This window comes from Manis pentadactyla, chromosome 11 (genome assembly GCF_030020395.1).
Source record: "Manis pentadactyla isolate mManPen7 chromosome 11, mManPen7.hap1, whole genome shotgun sequence".
Lineage (NCBI taxonomy): Eukaryota > Metazoa > Chordata > Mammalia > Pholidota > Manidae > Manis > Manis pentadactyla.
In genome coordinates, this window is record NC_080029.1 from 65069827 (window position 1) to 65088556 (window position 18730).

Below are 18730 nucleotides of genomic sequence, written 5' to 3' on the forward strand. Positions count from 1 at the left end.
CTTCACCCTAGTCGAGCCGCTTGCTGGCAATTTTGATCGTTTTTACTTCTTCATGGCGGCAGCGATGCTGCGATCTTTGATCCCCAGCTATAGCACCTGGGAATTTCTGCTAGGCAGGGGCAGCCAGCGTCGCGTTAGCCTCTGCTTGCGCCTGGGGGAGTGCGCAGAGGCCAGGGGCCCGACCTCTGGGTTGGCATTTTATAGCATTTTACTAAGTAGAGAGCCATCAAGTAATCCACGTGCTTTCACTGTTTTTATCTGAGTTGATCCTTAAACAACCCTGTGACATGGAAAGGATGGGAAGGGCAGATGCCTTTCGATCCATTTGCCAGATGAGGAAATCAAAGCTTATGTTAGGTATTTTTTCTGTTGACAGTAGAATGATTTACCAAAACTTTTATACATACAAGTACTTAGCTCTTGGACAATAAATTCTGGTGCTGGCATAGCCTATTTTAGCGACATCTTTCATTCTCCTGTGTTCACTGGAAAGACAGTTAAAAAGGAAAAAAAATGGCTGGGGGTGGGGGTGGGGGTGGAGGGGCGGTGGTGCAGGGAGGGAGAATAGGTGTGAAATCTTCCCACTCCTCACAGCTGTTACCTTTTGGTAGATTTAAATGGGCACAGCTGAACTTAGGGTAAGACCAGCGTTGGCTGAATAACTGGCCAGTCCTCCTCAAGTCCACCACGTGGGCTCTTGGAACCTGTCACAGATGAGGGCCTTGCAGGTGCCATGGACAAGAGCCCGGCATGGAAGTCCCTAGGCCTGCATATGCGTCCTGACGCTCTGGTCACTGCCAGTGACTTGGAGCAGGGCGGCTGAAGTAGCTGAGCTGTTTCTCACTTCGCGTTGCTGTGAGGCTCTGGATGAGAATGTACGTGAAGGAGTTTCCTTAACTACCATGGCCCATAGAATTGAGAGGGATTCATTTCCTGGGTCCTACAATACCCAGGGGTAGGGAGTGAGAGACAGTGTGCACCTCAGAAAAGTTTGTGTTTGCTCATCCTGGGTAAATTACAAAGAGCACAGTTACTATGGAGTAAGTAGGAACAAAAAGGAGATTGATTCTCAGGCGAATTCTGCCTTTAGACATAGTGCTCAGTTACAACATCTTGACTGATACCACAGAGCTAAGGCCCTTGTAGAGAATTTTTCAGTTGTGTCTACTTTTGGGTTGTTTTTGTTCTAATTTCTTTGTTTTGGAGGAGTTACAGGGTTTGCCAAACTCTTTCTAGATTAGAAAATTAATACATGCTCTTAAAGAGAAAAACCCTTAATAATCCAATAGTCATATAGCAAGACTGTTAGCACTTTAGGTATATTTCTTTCTAGGTATTTAAAAAATGAATTTTAATATAATTGAAACCACAATCTATATTATTTTATATTGCTTAATGTTTTATCATACATATTTCCCCATGTCATTGAACTTTTTATAGTCAATTTTATGACTGTATTATATTTTTTTCAACAGGTCCCTTATTAGAAATTTACGTTGTTTCCACTGTTGGCTATGCAATACTTAAATGAAGATGGTTGCATATAAATATTTGACCACTTTATTTATTATCTCCTTAGCATGGGTTTCCTGAAGTGGGATTTTTAGGTGAAATAACAAATATTTTCATGATGAGATCACACTGCTAAGTAGCAATTTCCATGAGTGTAGGAACTCTACCTTCTTTACTACTGCATCAGTCCAGCATTGAGTTGATCCTTTATGTGTATTGTTGAATGAATGAATGAATAATAAGAAAATTTTTCACTTATATCAGAACTTGCCTAGGAAATACCAAAACTAAATACTGTTTCACCCCAAATGGTTCTAAGCAGTTGAGGCTATTAAGGACCACGGACCAGGACCTGACTGAAGACTTTTCTGACCTCTGAGTAATGGGACTTGTTTAAACCAACTGCCTATCCAGAGTTCTAGTTTTCAGTGCTTAATTAGAATAACCACCAAGCACTCTTCTTTCCTAGCATTTAAAAAACTTTTGAAAGAAAACCCTGACTTTTTCCCCATCAGGTAACACTCTGCAAATTTCTCCATTCATGTGGGTTCCCTTGCCTGGTAAATTAGTAGGTGAGATTTAAAAAAGAAAAATCCTTTGGTAGTCTTGGCCTTTATTCTTGGACAAATGAGTATTGCCAAATTGAAACACACAAGATTTGTAGCAATCTACAGTTCTATCACTAGTTTCTAAGTGTGTTTCATTGCTCCTTTGCTAATATTGCATATTATTCTTTTCCTAGCCTTCCTAGCAAGAAAAAAATGTGGGATTGTTTTTGTTTTTTGTTTTCACCTATTAAAGACCTATTAAAGACTGAACTTTTTAATTCAAATGTTGTGATTATCCATTTATATTTTTATTTACTGAGATCTTAGTGATTTTTTCTATCAATCTGTATGACTTATACACTAAGGATATTGCAAAGTAAATTCTTAATATTTTTAAAGTGAAGCAATGCGAGGAAGATCCTAGTACACCACATTATTTTTAAGTAATTTAATTGTATATTTACATTACTTATTGCTGGAAGTGTCCTTAGGTGGAATGGGTGGTTTCTAGCCATTGGAATGATCCAAGTAGAGGCTGTTTGATTCCTTCAGAAGGCCTGAAACATCTAATAAGAGGTTGGACAAGCGATCTTCAGGTTCCCTTAAAACCTTGAGGTTTTATGATTCTATCATTTGTCCAAGGATACAAAGGTGTTGAGGTTTTGGGGGCTAGTTTTCTTTCTATTACTCTGTAAGATCAACCAGCTTTTCCAAGGACTGAAGTGATTTCTGAATCTATTGCCTTTATTTACACTTTTTGAGAAATTCCTAAGATGTGAAGAATGGGAACATGCTTTGTATTTGTAAGTCCGGGGAGAGGAACTCCTGGGGCAAAATACCTCTAAACACCGAAATCAGTCAAAGGAAGAAATAAAGTTCAAAACCCGTTTATTGCTTACAAACTGCAGTCCAGCGCCATCTCTCTCCTCTGCTCCTGAGGAAGCAAACAAGCAAGCAAGCCAACCCCTCCCTTTAAACTCTCAGGCACACGGCCTTGGGTTGCCCAGGTAATTACCCATTGACATGGAGATGAACTTCTCTCCACCCCTGAGGATATGCAAATGCACTAAAGCCAGAAGACATAATCTGGAAATGTTACAATTTTACCCACGGCATTTTAGCAGTATCCTGGCCCTTTAGGACTTTACTTGTCAGAAATAAATTTGCATTTCTACTGAAAGTTTTTACTTTCAATAAAGAACATTGATTTTGCAATCTTTTTTAAATCAATTTTTGGTCTCCTATATAATAAGAATCTATAAACTTATATTTTATGTATTTATTTTTGTTAAATATTCTGTATTCCTATAGGTTATTACATGTTTACATACACATAACTATGCATGATTGTCCATAGAAATCATATGTACTGTATTTTATGGGTAATTTGGGGACTTTTTTAAAGAAAGGTGATTGCTCATACAGTTTTCAGTATGTGCCAACTTTAGAACTACCTCCAGCATAATGAGCCTCACTGTGAGGGCAGTGTAAGAATTCTATTTTTGATATACTGGATTGAATCATGACACAGCGTCAATGATGTAGACCTCATACATGCATGTAGTATATATCATGAGAGCTACATGTGTTCTGAAAGCCCTTGTATTTCTCATTAGAATGCTCATTGCTGTTGTAACTGCATATTTAATCACCGGTCTCCTCATTCGGCTACAAGTCTGGGGAGGGGAGGGAGCAAGTGGGATTTGATTCTGTTGTATCCCTAGCAGGCCATTTAGTGCTTGACATTCTATAAAATCTTTGTTGAATTGAATCAAATATAATAAATTACATGTAGAACCTAGATGAAAATGTGTAAGAGGTTATGGGTTTAGTGTGTGTTGGGAAAGCTGGCTGAGTATGCCTTGGGTATGTGTTGGGGTAATGTCTAAACAGTCTGGTTTCAATGCTTACTCAGCTAGGCACTGAACTGGCATATCACATGCTTTACCTTATTTAATCCTCACAACTACTCTTTGAGAGTTTTTTGTTTGTTTTGTTTTCTGTTTTTACAGAGGAGGAATCCATGGTTTAGAGAGGTCAATTAACTTTGTCAATTAGTAAATAGTGGAACTGGAGTTTGCTCCGAGTTTATGCTGGCTTGAAAATCAAGGCTCTTTTCTCTTGACCAGGATGTCTGTGGTAAGCAGCCCAGTCTCGACTGGGGCAGAGCTGGGAAGGGGGTGTGTTGATTTAAAAGAGGACTTGGTTCCATCAACCTAGATGAACTTTGTATTTCTTCCCATTTCTGCATGCCCTCTGCTTCAGCTTTCCTCACCCACTCAAGAACCCAGTGCCCTCCTGCCACCTCCCCTCTCCTGATAGTGCCTGCTTTTGACCTTTTCTAAACAAGCCACATCCTCTCTCCTCCCCATCCAACTAGAGTCCCTAGTGTTCTTCTTCCAATTAATCTGATAAACGCTTCTGGAAAAAGAATGGTATAATTGTAATGTTTTCCATCCTCTTCTTGTGCTCTGGTACATATGGATGCTAGTTGTAGGGATAAAGTTGGGAAGGAGGCATTTGGGCAAAAAGATATTTTGCCTTTTCAAATAAAACTGTAGGAGGCAGCCACTTACTCTCTGAGCTGGGCACAAAAGACCCTCAGATCTCAGGGATAAAAGAGCTGACCTTTCATTTGTTCAATGAATCCATGTGAAGGCCCACTGTGTATGACTGTTCCAGGTGCTTAATGTATATTAGCTCTCTTAATCCTTCAACGCCTTAACCTAAGTGCTAACACTGCACATACAGTAGGTGAGAGGGTACTTGGGGCCAGGACCCTGCAGGTTTGGCTTTGAAGCCCTAGGATGCTCAGATCAGTAGGAGGAATGAGAAGGTGAAGAGTGAAACAGAAAGAGAGAAGCTCTTAACGAATTTGCAGATGAAATACAGCCTAAGGTTGTCTGGTGAACTGCTCTGAAATCCATAAAGAGGTAGTTTAGAGCGGTTAGAGTGAGGAAGAATTAACACAAGGGCCAAGGGGCAGCTGCCAGTTGTTTAGCCCAAGGGAGTGGGAATACCGTCTGTTGTTTATGACAGGTAGGTCATCGTTGGGTGGAACTCCCTGGAAGCACAGTCCGCCAGGAGGTGGTGTGGGACTTAGCCAAGGGATGCTGTGGGGGAAGGCCCCAGGCTGGGAGTGCGCCAGGGAGGGAGGAAATGAGCTTTTCCTAGTGGGTGGATTCCCTGCAAAAGGAAACCCAAATATGGGCCTCTGAGAGCCAGGAGCGGCTGGGGTGACAGGGAATCCCAGAGCCAGGGTCATTCCTAGGCTGAGTGGGGCTGGATTCCTGGGAAGCCCCCTCGTCATTACAAAGCATCTATTGAGTTCTAAGCTGTAATAATGTCTCAGAAAAGTGAGTGTTTCTGGGAATGAGATTTAGAAGGTGTGGGAAAACCATTTTCTTGGGTAAGTGGCTGAAGGCAGGCAGCCAGGCTCTTAGCAGCATTCAGTGCTAGGGTGATCGGTTATCCTGATTTGCCTGAGATGGTCCCAGTTTTTGCAGTGAAAGTCCATCCCTGCCTTCAGAACACTCAGGACTCTGCTCACAGGCCTCTGATAGACCACAGGCCTTCCCCAACCATTGCATAAGTCCTATCCCATCCACAGTGGTCACGTTCTACCCTGTTATCTTGATAATACTTATCATTCCCTGAAATCATCTTGTTTGTTTATTACCTCTTCTCCAAAACTAGAATATAAGGTTCAGGAAGGCAGGGACTTTGGCTTGTTCACTGTTGTATTCCCAGCACATAGAACAAGGCTGGGCACACAAAAGGTGTTTATTAAACATTTGTTGAATGAGCACTTTTTAGAGTCTCCAGCACTATGCTCAGCTCTGGATATACAACAGTGAGCAAAACCAGAAATCGTCCTTGTACTCATGAAGCATAGCGTTTAGTGGAGGAGAGAGACATTAATGACACAGTTTCATATATACAAGTAACATTACAACTGGGATGAATGAAGAGATGAACAGGGGCCTAAAAGAGAGGTGCTGTTGCTTTGAGAAGGTGTGATGCTGGGTGGAGTTGGGCCCAGGGCCAGTGAAGGCATGCCTAAGAAAGTAATAATTGAGTTGAATCTGAAGGTTGGAGGAAAATGCTTTCTAGAAGAAGGGAACTGCACATGCAAAAGCCCTGCAGTAGAATGGAGCAGGCTTGTTAAGGAACCACAAGCAGGCCCCATAGGTGGAATGCAGAAAACAAAGGGGATTCACAGTATACCATGAGACCAGTCACAGCCAGGCTACTCAAGGCCTTATGCACTAGAGGCCTTGCTGAGGATTTGGCTATTTTTACCCCAAGAATGATGGGAAATCATTGAGTTTTAAGCAGGCTGTGTGTAAGTGTGTGTGTGTATGACACAATCTTTTGTATTTTGAAGTGAGCATTCAGTAGATTATTATTCAGTAGAGCATTCAGGGTTCCTCCATCCTAGTGGCTAAATGGTTAGAAGTAGTCACAGAGAAGACAATTAAAATACTCATAATTATTAAAGTTAACTCATCACCTTAGGTTCTTTTGTTGTTCTGTCTGTTAATGGACTAAATTCCTGTTATTTTAATAAGGGCAGAAAAATGGAGGATACAATTTCTGGTCAAATAGTATTTGAGGAATCTTTCTAGAACTTGGTACTCATAAAGAACATAAAACTGTGAAGACACTATCTTCAAAGCACTCCTCTAGGTTCTATAATTCTGAATGTTCTTCTCCTTAGGGAGCTGAGATGTGTAAAGAGAGGTATGCAAATGAAAAAGGCACCAGACAGACCAAAAACTAGTTTGACAAGAATTGCTTCCTAGGGATACCCAGGCACATGTTAATGTACAACCTCCCGAGAACAAAGTCCATGTCTGAATCATTTTTGTTCCTCCCACAAATCAGTCAAGTGCCTTGCCCAAGAGATGTGCCAAATGAATGAAGCTGAGTCTGATGCCTCAGGAAAAAAAGAACAATTAGTCAATAATCAAGTCAGGCTATGGCGACACTTCCATTATAAAAGATACCTCTAGAAGAATCTAAGGTCCATGAGGATACTTTTGTGTCCACTTTTTGGTTGTTCACTGTTATATTGTCACTCAATGATGTTTGTTGAATAAATGAATTTTTGAGCTTAAGTGAGATCACCTGGAATGATCAGGACTTAGTGAGGAACTGGTTAAGTTCTATTGAATGGTCCCTCCATGTGATGGGACACTATTCAGCATCTAAAGGATATGTCACAGAATAAGGTTTACTGACTAGGCTGGGTAGGGAAAGCATGGGCTTTGGAGGCCAACTGCCAGAGTGGAAGCCCAGTTCTGCCACTCACTAGCTGTGTGACCTGGGGGGAGTTATTTAACCTCTCTGTAAGGCAGCTTCCTCAGCTGTAAAATGTGTATAATAATAGCACCTGCTTCAGAACACTTATGAGAACTGATGAGTTAGTACATAATGAATTAACACGTATGAAGTATGTGGGGCAGTGCTTGATAGCAGTGAACACTGGATGAGTATCAGTTCTAAGTGCTTTGTGCAGATTGACTCTTTTAATCCTCACAACAACACTATGAAGTAGGCATTGTTCAGATCCCATTTTATAGTATGTGAAGAGTAACAATAATTTCTCTGAATGTGGTGGGTAGAAATTGGGAGGTTTTGTGAGAGGAATGACCTAAGTTTTATTTTAACAGTATCACTGTGTCTGCTATGTTGAAAACATGAGGAGAGTGGAAGGGGGCAAGGCAGAACCCAGACCACTTGGTTTCTATAGTAAGAATCCAGGTGAGATACAGTGTTGGTTTGCATTAGGGTAGTAGCAGTGGAGGTGGTGAAAAACAGTCTGATTCAGGATATCTTTTGAAGATAGAACTCAAAGGATTTGCTGATGATGTAGACAGGAGGCATGGAAGAGATGAGTCAGGGACGACTGCACAATTAGGATCCAATCAACTGGAAGGATGAACTTGCCATTTACTGAGCAAGGAAAGACTTCAGGGTAGTAGGGTTGGAACATAACAGCTTGAGATGCCTATTTGTCACCCAAATTGAGATGAAGATTGGGCAGCTGGAAATATGAGTCTGGAGTTCAGGGGAGAGTTCACGGCTGGAGAGAGGAATGTGGGGGTCATTAGACTGCCATGATATTAAATGCCATCTGACTGGATAAGATGACCAAGGGAATAAGTAGAGATGGAAAGCAGAAATCCAAGGATTGAACCCAATCTTCAGAGGCTGTGGAGAGGAGAAACCAGCAAAGAGACTGATGGGGACCAGCCAGGATGGTAGGAGGACAACCATGAGTATGTTAGATCCTGATAGCCAACTGGGGAGAAGACTTCAAGCATTTTGCATGCTTTTAAATTTAATTTTGGTCACAGCCTTGTAAATTGCTTCTGTGTCTGTGTCAGTGATGTCCCAGGTAAGAGAACTAAGGCTCACAGGGGTTGGGCCCAAGACACACAGTGTGTAGCAGAAATCAGATTGGAGACCAAGCCCTTGGACTCTGTGCCCAGTGCTCTCTCACTGCACACCACTCACTGCACCATGGATCCCTCCTGGTTGGCAGAGGGAGACTTGTCCCATCTTTTTTTATTTTTAAAAAGTTTGGTATCATTAATCTATAATTACATGAGGAACATTTTGTTTACTAGGCTCCCCCCTTCACCAAGTCCCCCCAACAAGCCCCACTACAGTCACTGTCCATCAGCTTAGTAGGATACTGTAGAGTCACTACTTGTCTTCTCTGTGTTGCACAGCCCTCCCTGTGCCTTCCTGCCAATATTATACATGCTAATCGTAAGGCCCCCTTTCTTTTTCCCTGCCCTTATACCTTCCTTCCCTCCCATCCTCCCCAGTCCCTTACCCTTTGGTAACTGTTAGTCCATTCTGGGGTTCTGTGATTCTTCTGCTGTTTTGTTCCTTTAGTATTTTCTTTGTTCTTATACTCCACAGATGAGTCAAATCATTTGGTACTTGTCTTTGTCTGCTTGACTTACTTCACTGAGCATAATATCCTCTAGCTCCATCCATGTTGTTGCAAATGGATTTGTTTTCTTCTTATGGCTGAATAATATTCCATTGTGTTTATGTACCACACCTTCTTTATCCATTCATCTACTGATGGACACTTAGGTTGCTTCCATATCTTGGCTATTGTAAATAGTGCTGCGATAAACATAGGGGTGCATCTGTCTTTTCAAACTGGGCTGCTGCATTCTTAGGGTAAATTCCTAAAAGTAGAATTCCTGGGTCAAATGGTATTTCTATTTTGAGCTTTTTGAGGAACCTCCATACTGCTTTCCACAATGGTTGAACTAGTTTACATTCTCACCAGCAGTGCAGGACGGTTCCCCTTTCTCCACAACTTCACCAACATTTGTTGTTGTTTGTCTTTTGGATGGTGGTGATCCTTACGGGTGTGAGACGATAGCTCATTGTGGTTTTAATTTGCATTTCTCTGATGACTAGTGATGTGGAGCATCTTTTCATGTGTCTGTTTGCCATGTGAAATTCTTCTTTGGAGAAGTGTCTGTTCAGATCCTGTGCCCATTTTTTAATGCTTTTGTTTCCTTGCCTGGGGAGATATGTTCATGAAGAAGTTGCTCATGTTTATGTCCAAGAGATTTTTGCCTATGTTTTTTTCTAAGAGTTTTATGGTTTCATGACTTACATTCAGGTCTTTGATCCATTTCGAATTTACTTTTGTGTATGGGGTTAGACAATGATCCAGTTTCATTCTCTTACATGTAGATGTCCAGTTTTGCCAACACCAGCTGTTGAAGAGGCTGTCATTTCCCCATTGTATGTCTATGGCTCCTTTATCGTATATTAATTGACCATATATGTTTGAGTTAATATCTGGAGTCTATTCTGTTCCACTGGTCTTTGGGTCTGTTCTTGTGCCAGTACCAAATTGTCTTAATTACTGTGGCTTTGTAGTAGAGCTTGAAGTTGGGGAGTGAGATCCCCCCCACTTTATTCTTCCTTCTCAGGATTGCTTTGGCTATTTGGGGTCTTTGGTGGTTCTATATGAATTTTAGAACTATTTGTTCCAGTTCATTGAAGAATGCTGTTGGTAATTTGATAGGGATTGCATTGAATCTGTAGATTGCTTTGGGCAGGATGGCCATTTTAACAATATTAATTCTTCCTATCCAAGAGCATGGGATGAGTCTCCATTTGTTAGTGTCCATTGTCCCATCTTTTTTGTTAAATGACTCCCTACTAGCCCCCAAATGGTCTGTTCTAAACTAGTTGTTCAACTTGTCCACCTTGGTACAAAAACCTACTGGTATTCAAGTAAAAGTGCTGTAAAGAAGACCAAGAGGACAGCATCTTATTAAAAATAATAAAGAGAGAAATGTGGTATCCACATATAAATCAAGTATAAAAATCAAATGTGTATTCATATTTGAACTGACTGTTTATAGTTCATAATGCATGAGCAAAACCAAAAGTTTCTGTGATGACTGCCCTTGTACTGTTCACCATGTAACTTATTCACTATGTAAGAATTTGTTCTCCATGTAAGAACTTGTTCGTTATGCTTCAGAAGATTGGAGACTGACGAAAATTAGGCTTGGGGTGGATTAATGATTGTGCATTGAGCATTGACTCCCCTATACAGAATTTTATTGTTGTTAACAACCATTTGATCAATAAAAATGAGAGATGCCCTAACAACAACAACCAAGAAAAAGTACACACTTCCAATTGTAAAATAAATAAGCAACCGGGATGTAATGTATAGCATAAGGAATATAGTCAAAATATTGTAACAACTTGGTATGGTGATAGCTGGTACTTAGAATTATCATGTATATAAATGTTGAATCACTGTGTTGTACACCTGAAACTAATGTAATGTAATACTGTGTGTCAACTACCCTTCAATAAAAAATAATTATCTAAAAAAAAAAAAAAAAAAAAAAAAAAGAAGACCAAGAGGAGCTAAGTTGGGTGGCTCCACTGTCAACAGCTGAAGGATATGATAGAATTAGTGGAACCTGCTCCTGGACTTCAGTGTGGAAGTGCTCGGCCCTGTGATAGTTGATGGGAATGATAACGAGCCCATGTTCAGGGCCACAGAGGATCAGTTGTATAGAGGAGTGTGTGTGGGTGTGTGAGAGAGAGAGCGAGAGAGAAGCAAAATCACCCACCAACCTGATCGTCTCCCCTTGGCACTGTGAACTGACCCTGGGATTCCCGGACCTGGTAGGCTTTCCAGGCTCTACAGAGAATCCTGAGGTCAGGCAGGTGAGGAGTGACTGCGGTGAGCCCACCATGAAGAAAGAGTGCAGGGGCAATGCCACATTCTCCTCTTGTTCCCCGATCCTTGCAGAGAGGAGGGTGTTATGGTAAACGTCATCCAGAGATTTAAGTATGCTTTACCTACTCTATCTTCTTCTTATTAGTACCCAACCATTCATACCCAATTATGAACCTTGGGTGGTTATGGTTTGTCAATATAGGTTCATCAGTTACACAGGTGTACCACTCTAATGTGGGATGAACATGGAACATGAAAACAAGGGTTAGACAAAACTCTGAGGAATTCCATGGGGTGGCACTGAAATATCTGTAGGAGCTGTAGTGCTAAAAGAATGAGTAAGAAAGAATTCCAGAATACAGTGGAGCAGCAAACAGATGGGTGAACTGGGAGAAAAACCAAGTGGTGACCTGGGAGAGAGAAGAATGTACGGAGTTCCCTGAATCTTTGGGAGGTGGGCTGTGAGATAAGGCAACTCAGAAACAGGCTTCAACATGACAGTGGGAAGTGGCATTATTTCCTTAGAGGACGTGGGTAAAATTGTAACATTTCCAGATTATCTGGCCTGGCTTTAGTGCATTTGCATATCCTCAGAGGTGGAGAGAAGTTCATCTCCATATCAATGGGTAACCTAGGTGACCGGCTGTGTCTGAACCTGAGAGTTTAAGGGGAGGGGCTGGCTGGCTGGCTTGCTTCATCAGGAGCAGAGGAGAGAGACGGCCCTGGACTGCAGTTTGTAAGCAACAAACAGATTTTTAACTTTATTTCTCCCTATGACTGATTTTGGTTTTTAGAGTTATTTTGCCCTGGGATTTTCTCTCCCCAGACTTACCGAGGGTAAGCAAATTTTTAAAAATCAAGACTTAATTTTTAAGACCATTTTTATGTTCACTTTTAAAAGATGGAAAATTGAGGGGTAGGTATAGAGATTTCCCATATGACCCCACCTCAGACATAAATAGCCTTCCCCTTTATCAACATCCCCCATCAGAGTGGCACATTTGTTGTAACTGATGACCCTGTCATTAACAATCATAATCACCCAAAGTTCATAGTTTACATACAATGTCATTTATACATTTGTCCAAGAATGAGCTGTAATGTAAACTATGGACTTTGGGTGTTTTTAGTTATGCAAAGATTCATAAATAAATGTTGAAATGGTTAAGGGAATCATCAAGGTTATAATATTTTTATTAATTTGTACACATTTGGTATTTTAAGTACTTTTAATATTTAAGGGTAATTAGCCCATTAGAGTAACCATCATCCTTTTGAAAGCATTTTAAACAGGTAATTAAGAAATTGATTTAGTTTTGTGATTTTAAATTAAAAGACATTCTAAAATTACTATCATATTGGAAAATTTGGGAGACTGATTTGTCATATTTTAAAGTTTAATTTAGAATTATAAGAAGTTTTTGGACAATTAACATACTATAAAAGGGATTAAATATATGATCTGGTTTAAAAATTTGAATGAGTTTCATAAACTAAATGTGTAAGTAGAATCAGACATTAATTAAAAGCCTCTTAAAGGTAATTAACCTTTGCTGTATTTATAAAGAATAACAATATCTCTAAATTGAGCTTAAAAGCTTAAGAAGTATCTAGATTTTTAAGTTTGTAACTTTAAGGGATTGAGGATTGTTTCAAAAATCAAAATCTCTCTCTATAATATTCTCTATATAAAAAGAGGTTTCTAGAGATTCCCCCAAAATGCCTGTTGTTCTATCAAGTATCCCATGGAGGCTCCTGGTGCCTTGTGCCTCCAAGGGTTCAGGAGCTCCTCCTTCCAGGTATCTTGCCTAGGAAGACAGCAGGCTGAGGCAGGACCCCGAGGGGAAGGAGAGCCCTGGCTGGGAGCTGGGGAGACACTCCAGGCGCTGGTAGGCAGCTCTCCTTCCTTTCTCCTCAGGGTCATGCTGACCCTGCGCCCGCCCGGGAGGCAGGCCAACGACAGTAGGCAAAGCAGAATGCTCAAGAACAGACTACAGAGTAAGAGGAAACTAGAAGCTACAGAGCAGCCAATGATTGTAGAAGCTGTGAGTGTACTTTCAGGACAGGATCGTTACTTTAGCATGAAACCAGTGTGGTTATTCTCTCATTTTATAGATAAGGAAACAGAGACTCAGAGAGGTTAAATAACTTGCCAAGACCTCATAGTCAGGCAGAGGCAGAGATGAGACTAGGGACTGGGTCCTCTAACAACTAGTTTAGATTCTTTTTAGAGCATTTCTTGGTATCAAAAGAAGGGCAAACGGCTTTGATGGTGAGGATCAAGTCAGAGCCTGGGCTGGTGGTTCAGGTTTTACTATTTGGCTGGCAGGGACCCTGGCTGACTTCTAGAACTTTGGATGGAAATTGATTAATTTTTAAATGCACTCATCTCCCTGCTGTAGACTTTTAACTCTCTCCTGGATTCTGGGCCTTTGCAAGCAATCTAGTTCTAGGGGGAATGTCCTCAAGACTAAGGGCTCTTATTCTGGTAGAGGTCTTAGGAGGCACATACCTTTGAGGCCTGAGGCCCTATTCAAAATCCCAACTGGGCAGCATCCAGCTGGGATAAGTCGGGATGGGAGGAGGAGAGGGGTGGTGGGTGAAGGGCCCCCACCCATAAGATGGCGAACCTCCTGCTTCTCTTCTGGGTCCTCGGTTCCCGCCGGTGCCACCTGAACCCCAATCACCCCTCGCCATCCTCCCACTCCCAGCACCTAGCCAATAGCCACCAGCCCCGTAGAAGTGACACCACAATCACCCCATGCCCCTTCCTATATAACCCAGCACCTTTCCCCAATAAAGCGGAATTCTCCGGTGAATTGCTGCTGTGTGTCGCTCCTTTCCTTTCATTGGTGCCGAAACCCGGGAGACGGGACACCCCAACTGGGCCCCGTCTTCCCCCGACACCAGCAGCAGCTTGCCCTCGTCCTCTTTTTCCGGCGCTGGCTCCTCACACTCACCACTCCTCTCTGGCCTTTGGGTAAGTTTTCCCCCGGAGCGGGCCGCTCTTCCCCGAGCTATGGCAGCGCCATTGACTGTGATCGTCCGGCAAGGCCCTGACGCTCGGGGACCAGGAGAGAACTCTCCCCGCCTCAGGCCTTCACGGCTGCGGCGGACCCTCAGGCCCCCCTCCAACAGCCATAAACGAGGTGACTCCTTTGCGGATGAGAACGCTCCCTCCCCCCCCTTCCTCCTTCCGTTCCTTCCGCCGAAAATTCCTTCCGCTGAAAACTCCTAGTACTAGGTACCTCGGACTCCGGCACTCTGCCTTCTTAGAGAAGCCCGGGTGACGACCCACACCTCCTAAGAAACCGACTCGTATACGAGTTTCCGCAGACCACCAAGGATCACCGGGGACGCCCTTTGTCTCCTTGCCGTCTGCTCCCAGTCCGAGGATCTCCTTCGTCTTCCCCTGTTTGTCTCCTTCTCTGTCCTTTAGCCATGGGAGCCTCCTCATCCCTCCCTGGAAGTTCACCTCCTGAATGCCTGCTCAAGCATCTAGCCACCCCCTCCCTGACGCCTGATATAAAACCAAAACTTCTCCGCAAATACTGCTCCCAAGATTGGCCGACATACCCCCTAGACAATAACAACCAACGGCCCGCAGGGGGAGCTCTTGATCCTAACATCACTCGCCATCTCTTTAACTACTGCCAGCGCCTGAAAACTGGAAGGAGATTCCCTATACCGAAGCTTTCCACCTCCTCCCCCGCCTCCCCCCAAGTTCTCCTAGCCTGCAAGCCGTCTCCCCCGCAGAAGCCTCCCGTTCACTCCCTTTCCCCTCCTCTCGTACAACAGCCCCTCCCCCTTCCTCCACCACCATCTCCTCCCCCACCTCACCCCCCTTGCAGTTCAAGCCTGAGCCTTTCAGCCCCCGTCCAGGAGGTAGGAGGATCCGAAGGCATTGTGCGCGTTCACGTCCCTTTCTCCTTAAGAGATTTAGCCCAACTTGAGAAATGCCTAAGTTCCTTTTCCACTGATCCCACGACATATATCAGAGAGTTTCAATAGACCCTCCAGTCATACAGCCTCACACATCATGACATTTTCATGCTCCTGGCCGATACCCTCCTTCCTGAAGAGCATAGACGAGTTTGGGACTTCGCCCAAACGCACGCCACTGAAACCCACAGGACTGACCCCACCTATCGCCCTGGCCCCACCGCTGTCCCCGAACAAGACCCACACTGGGATTATAACACCACTGTGAGTCTCCGCTCTAGAGATATCTTCACCTGCTGCTTAACAGCAGGTCTGAAAAAAGCAGCTCGCAAAGAGTCAATTTTCAAAAGCTCCCTCTGACTTCTTAGACTCACTCAAGCCCTATTACAGTTACCAGCCTGGACCCAGAAACGCCTGACAGGAGACATGTCCTTCTGACATACTTCCTAGCTCAAAGCTACCCCGACATTAAATCTAAACTCAAAAAGTTAGAACAGGGCCCCGCTACCCCACAGACTGAGATCCTAACAGTGGCCTTTAAAGTCTTCCATAACCGGGAGGAGGAGAAAGAACGCCGTAAACAAAAGGCTGATCAGGCCAATTTCCAAATGTTGGCCCAGCTGATAAAACCACAACCTGGGCGCCCCTCTACAAACAAGCCCCCCACAGGAGCTTGTTTCAAGTGCGGACAAGAAGGACATTGGTCAAGGGCGTGCCCCTCCCCCAGATCTCCTACCACCCCATGCCCCAGATGCCACAAAAAGGGCCACTGGGGGTCTGATTGCCCAGCCACCCGAAGGGGAGGCTGGACGAACAACCCCCATCCTAAGCCCGCCGTAGTGGGGCTGGCAGAAGAAGATTGACGGGGCCCGGGGGCTTCTCACCCGACCATTTCCATCACCAAACAAGAGCCCAGGGTTACTTTAATAGTAGACGGTCGCCCCATCTCCTTCCTCCTAGATACAGGAGCCACCTTCTCAGTCTTGCGGGAATACTGGGGCCCTACCACGCCTGCCATTGCTCCTATAGTCGGGGTAGGAGGTAAACAGATTTTCCCATTAAAACCCCCCCCTTTTATGCACAATCCAAGACAATCCCATACCTTTCTCCCACTCCTTCCTGGTTATGCCCCAGTGTCCCATCCCCTTACTAGGACGGGACATCCTTTCTCTCCTCCATGTTTCCATAACTATATCCACTCCCACAGCCCCCAGTACTCCCTTTCTGATGGCCCTCATAGCCGACGACCCCCCTCTACCCAATGAAAGCTCCAGCTCCGCCCGCATACATCCTGTAAATCCCAAAGTTTAGGACATTACAAGCCCCTCCGTGGCTCTATGTCCTCCTGCCTCTATCAAATTATGTGACCTCTCTCAGTATATCTGTCAGGCCCAATACCCCCTAACCACTTCAGCCCTCATAGGCCTCCAACCCATCATTCAAGATCTTTTAAACAAAAATTACCTTAGACCCACGCACTCCCCGTTTAATACCCCCATATTAGCTGTTAAAAAAACCAATGGATCTTTCTGCCTTGTCCAAGACCTTCGCCTCATCAACATGGCCATCGTCCCTATCCATCCCTTAGTCCCAAATCCATACACCCTTTTATCGCAGATCCCTGCCTCGGCCTCCCACTTCTCAGTCCTAGATCTCAAGGACGCATTTTTTTCTATCCCTCTGGACCCCTCCTCCCAAGATTTTTTCACCTTCACCTGGACGGACCCATACACAAGACATTCTGAACAACTCACTTGGACAGTTTTGCCACAAGGCTTCCGAGATAGTCCCCATATTTTTTGGACAGGTCCTAGCTCAGGACCTCAAACAGTTTCATCATGATCACTCTGAGTCCACCTTATTACAATACGTGGACGATCTTCTACTCTGCAGTCCCTCGTGGGAACAGTCTCAACTTGACACTGCCTCCCTACTTAACCTTCTAGCTTCCAGAGGTTAACGAGTATCCCCTGTCAAAGCTCAAATCTCTTCCCCTTCTGTCACTTACCTCGGATTTCTTCTATCTCAACAAAGAAAGTCCATTACCTTAGACAGAAAATGGCTCCTCTCTGACCTGCCCGTTCCCAAAACCAAGACAGAAATCCTTTCCTTTCTAGGCCTGGCTAAGTATTTTAGAGCGTGGATCCCTAACTTCTCCCTGTTGGCAAGACCCCTATACGACCTCAGCAAGGGCCCCCCTGAAGAACCATTATCCTCCTCACCCCGACACTCCTTCATTAAGCTCCGTCGAGCCCTGTGGAAGCCCCAGCTCTCCATCTTCCTGATTTGTCAAAGCCCTTCTCATTATACATTCATGAGAGGTCCAGTCAAGCTCTAGGAGTCCTAGGCCAATATTATGGCCCATCCTTTGCCCCAGTAGCTTATCTTTCCAAGCAATTAGACCCCACAGTTCGGGGATGGGCCCCCTGCCTACGGGCATTAGCCGCTGGACAGCTCTTGCAGAAGGAAGCTCATAAACTGACATTCGGGGCGCCCCTTACCATTCTGTCCCCACATCACCTAAAGGATCTCTTAACCTACAAAAGTTTACAGACTCTCCCTCCCTCCAGACTCCTGACCTTACTGTCCTCTTTCCTCCAAAATCCCGTTCACCCCCTTTGCCATCCATACCCGAATCATGACTTTTTCCTCCTTTACTGCTCCCTCGCTCTCTCTCGCTTTTTTCCCCTTATTCCTATTGTCTTTCCCGCCACCCCAGCCTCCTTTGTATGGCGATTCAAAGTCAGACAGACAGACTTACACACAGCATCAAACAAAAGTTACTACCCTCATTGCCACATCAAACTGCCCTCTGAAAGGCTGCTCCGAGCCTTTATACCTCCACTTTCCTCCCTCCACCGAAGTGTTCACTAGCAGCTACCTTTATTCTCCCTACCTCTGCTTCCTCTATGACCAAAAACAAGCCTATTGCAGGCGATGGCCAGACACCTACGGGGGATGTCCCTACAGGTCTTGCATCATTCACTACATGGGTAACTCCCAGTACCCACGGTATTACTCCTCCAACCATTTCATAAAATATCCCAACAGCTCATTCTCCTTATTAATCCCAGATCCCTGGAACTCTCGATGGGCCACCGGAGTCACAGCCTCAGTTTACTATGGGGGGTCCTCGACCCCCCACGGTACCCTTCATATCTCTCGAGAGTATGTTCCCTCTCATTCCCAGATCTCTCATGTTGCATCTGACATCGGACATTCCGAAAAAGTTATTGTCCAAACTCTTGACGGCACCTCTTCATCTTCTTACCCCCGCTCCTACTCTTGGTTACAGCTCATTCAAGACACCACCATCTTTCTCAACCACACCCTCAACACCGCCAATTGTTTCTTGTGCGCATCACTACAGCGCCCACTGCTGGCCGCCATGCCCCTTAATATTTCCAACTACTCCTTCCATGCAGAAGGACAACCCTTCTGTCCCCTGGCAGACATATCCCTATGGGAACCAGAA

The 18730-nt window shown here is 44.1% G+C and overlaps 1 long non-coding RNA gene across 2 annotated transcripts in view; it reads left to right on the forward strand.

Annotated features, from left to right (window-relative positions):
• The window catches only part of LOC118910282 (uncharacterized), a 135165-nt gene that overhangs the window by 43548 nt on the left and 72887 nt on the right, over positions 1-18730 (forward strand). For both annotated transcript variants that reach the window (XR_008992512.1, XR_005023886.2), the window contains exon 4: positions 4073-4199. This is a non-coding gene — a long non-coding RNA (uncharacterized LOC118910282). The remainder of the gene's footprint in view (positions 1-4072; positions 4200-18730) is intronic.